General features: G+C 43.3%; 1 protein-coding gene across 1 annotated transcript in view; it reads left to right on the forward strand.

The window, feature by feature from the left end:
• The first annotated feature begins 3,404 nt into the window (after positions 1-3,404).
• The window catches only part of LOC105234888 (putative adhesion G protein-coupled receptor E4P), a 103,065-nt gene continuing 102,716 nt past the window's right edge, over positions 3,405-3,753 (forward strand). Inside the window, exon 1 of the mRNA XM_034657643.1 lies at positions 3,405-3,446. The gene's annotated coding sequence lies outside the window, so the exon portion shown is untranslated. The remainder of the gene's footprint in view (positions 3,447-3,753) is intronic.

The raw sequence follows: 3,753 nt of genomic DNA on the forward strand, positions 1-3,753 counted from the left end.
ATCTACCTGGAGTTGCATCATGTCAGATTCCATAGGTGGAATGGCTCAGTTCCACAAGACTGCCCCCACCCCACCTCTGAAGCCAGAAAAGCCCAGGTGGTCACAATATCCCCCTTGGAGTTTGATTAATTTGCTAGAGTGGCTCATAGAACTCAGAGAAACATTTCACTTACTAGATTACTGGTTTGTTATGAAAGGATAGAACTCAGGAGCAGCCCGACGGAAGAGATGCACAGGGCAAAGTGTGGGGAAGGGGTGTGGGGCATCCCTGCTCTCTGTGGGTGCACCACCCTCCCCAAATCTCCACATGTTCACCAGCTTAGACGCTCCCTGTACCCCATCCTTTTGGGTTTTTACACAGGCATGTCTGATCAAATCATTGCCCATTGGTGACTGAATGCCATCTCAACCCCTTTTCCCTCCCAGGAAGTCAAGGGGTAGAACTGAAAGTTCCAACTCTCCGTTTTTGTTTGGTTCCTCCTGGCAACCAGCCCCCATTCTTAGGAGCTTCCCAAAAGTTACCTCATTAACATAGTTAATAGTTCACCAGTTGTGGTGAAAAGGGGCTTGTTACCTATTTCAGTGTCTTGTGATACTGTCCTTCAATGTCACAAGAGACCAAATACTATAACAAAAGATGCTCCCATTGCTCTCACTGCTCAGGAAATTCCAAGGGTTTTAGGAGCTCTGTGCCAGAAGCAGGATGAATGCCAAATATATAGTTCTTGTTATGAATCACAATATCACAGCAGAGCTAATGGAAACCAAGAAAGGATGGGGAGAGGGGAGGGAGGGAGTAGCAACAGGGGGTAACTCTTATCAGTCCTTGTCTTAAAGGGGCAAGGGAATGGAACAGGTATAGGAACCTGGAAAATGCCTTAGCCTATGACAGAAGAATCTAATCACTGCCCAAATGTGCAGTGCCTGCAGGGAAGGAGGAGCTTAGAAAATGAATATCCCCATTTCTCTCTCCTCCTTCCACAGCTTCCTTCCACAGCTACCATTGGTCAAAAAAGGTTGGAAGGCAGAGCACAAGAGAAGCCTGATAATGCAGTCCATACAGGACAACCTCCCAGTGCACACAGCGGGATGGAGAAGGATGGAAAACAGATTCTTTCACAATCACCCAAAATGAATTGTTATGACCTTGTTAAAGTTTGAGAAGCAGCCATACCCTATTGAACTGCTCCTTAGATCGGGCATTTGCTTCCTTGGATTGTGGAACCCTAACCCTAACCCTAACTGACTGGGATTCTCTTATGGTGACAGTCTACTGCTCCATCAAGGAGAGGTGAGATAAACAAGTAGGGATTAAAGAAGAAGGTCATCCATGGATTCTTCCTTCTGATGGCATCTGCTTTTGTTATTTCTCAGCTTGTTCATTGTCCCAAGGACCACTCTACTGTCTATTTGTGCACCTCTCTGGGGCTTTGCATTCAGACTCTCCAAGAGAGAAACAAGCTGAATGGATTGGCCAGTCAGCATCCAATATGGAGAAGTACTCTAAGGTAGATTTCTCTGCTTGGGCCACCTCATAGATTGTTGGTGCCAAATGACCAAACCATGGTCCCATCAATTGTGGTTAGAAGGGGAAGTCACATGGTACCATGCCTAACAACATGTGTGTAAAGATCTGCTTTCAGTCCACTTTGTGGTGTGTATCAGTTAGCCTTAGCTGTGTAACAAACCACTCCCGAATTTCATTTGCTTAAGGTAACAACTATATTATTTTGTTCGTGATTTTATGGGTTGGTTAGACATTCCTTCTGGTCTAGTCCAGCCTGGATGGTCTCTGGTGAGCTCTTTCATGCATTTGTGGTCAGTTGGTGGGTCAGCTGGTTGCTGGAGATCTAGCATAGTCTCACTCCTCATCTGGAAGGTTGGCAACCAGAGTGGTGTATTGTTGATTAGTGAGCCTTGGCTCTCTTTCACATGGCCTCTCATCCTCCAATAGACTAGCTTGGGCTCATTCACATGATGACCTTGGGGGCTCAAGTTCAGGAAGAGAGGGCAAGCCTCAATATGCAAGCACTTTTCAAATCTCTGTTTCCATCCTGTTAGCTGTTGTTCCAGTGGCCAAAGCCAGCCACACAGTCAAGTCTAGGGTCAGCATGGGAAGACTACACACCAAGATGGGGGAATTCTTGCATCTGTTTGTGCAAATATTCTGTCACTTGCAGAATACTTGTGGGCGCGTGAAATGCTCAAAATTTCAGGGACTTCTCTTGGATTCAGGATTTCAGTTTAACATTCAGACACTTTTCACTTCAGCTCAGCTGACAGTGATAGGCCTACACCCTCTTTCATTGTCATTCAGAAGCAACATTTTGAGTATCACGTGAGCAAATATTTTGAGTCTTACATGGAGGGGCTAACTGCCTGCACACCATATCTAAGTGATTATTTGAATATTTTATTGCACTGACTTTAATAATTTATAAAATAAATGGGACACCAGAAAAGGAAAATATATATGTTAGGGATAATAAAGCTATGCCTCATAAATGCAACAAAACCAAGATAAGGCTTAAATCACTAGGTGCGTATTTGGACTTGATAAACTAGGGTTTTGGGGGGAGGAGCCGTATTTGTGCTGGCTTTTTCAGAGATTATTTTTTTTTCTTTTTTTTAAATTTTTTTTATTATATTATTTTTGTCACCATACATTACATCCCCAGTTTCCGATGTAAAGTTCGATGATTCATTAGTTGCGTATAACACCCAGTGCACCATGCAATACGTGCCCTCCTTACTACCCATCACCAGTCTATCCCATTCCCCCAACCCCCTCCCCTCTGAAGCCCTCAGTTTGTTTCTCAGAGTCCATAGAGATTCTTCTAATATGAGCAAGAAGAAAATTTCGGGACACCATGCTAATGGAACAAATGAAGAACTTCAACAGCCAAGTAGATGAGTGTAATTATGTTGGGTGACCCTATCTCAAAGTCCAAGAATGTGGATATGTTGTTTTCTCAAGGTAGTAAACTGAGAAGTGATACCTTTACAGGGAACTGGGTGATACATAGAAACACTAGCACAGTGGGATACACTCTCTCACAGTCTGGCCTTCAACTTTCTTTCTAAGAAGTTCACCAACTAAAGGAGCCTGCCCAATGTTGGATCCGTTTTCTTGATGTAGATAGAAGTTGGCGGCACTCTCCATTAAGGGATTTTCTGCACTGAACACCGTCGGTATTTCCAAATTCACTCTTTGAGGCACTTTAATGTGATCCACCCTAATGTAATGCACTAAGTAGCCCAAATGAAAAGAGAACTAAGGGACCCTGCATTTTGCAAACTGCCCAATCAACACCCTAAGTCTTCTCATGCACTCACAAGACTCCTTGAGAAAGTGGAGCTCAAGATAAGAAGTGATGTACTTCCTTCTTTGTTAGCTTTGAGAAGCTACTGGACTGGGCACGAAGCAAGAACTTTTTGTCTTGTGGGTAAGAACTGATTAGTGTCTTTCAAGAGAAAATGGAAAATGTTTCATGTGTGATGCTGGGTCTAGAAAAATGTCTGATACTGTAAAAATGTTCAAGGGGACCTCCTTTTATGTCCTGTGGCTTTTTTTTTTTTTTAAAGATTTGNTGTTTCATGTGTGATGCTGGGTCTAGAAAAATGTCTGATACTGTAAAAATGTTCAAGGGGACCTCCTTTTATATCCTGTGGCTTTTTTTTTTAAAGATTTGTATTTCTTTATTTGACAGAGAGAGAGACAGCCAGCGAGAGAGGGAACACAAGCAGGGGGAG

Source organism: Ailuropoda melanoleuca, chromosome 4, assembly GCF_002007445.2.
Source record: "Ailuropoda melanoleuca isolate Jingjing chromosome 4, ASM200744v2, whole genome shotgun sequence".
In the NCBI taxonomy this organism is placed as follows: Eukaryota; Metazoa; Chordata; class Mammalia; order Carnivora; family Ursidae; genus Ailuropoda; species Ailuropoda melanoleuca.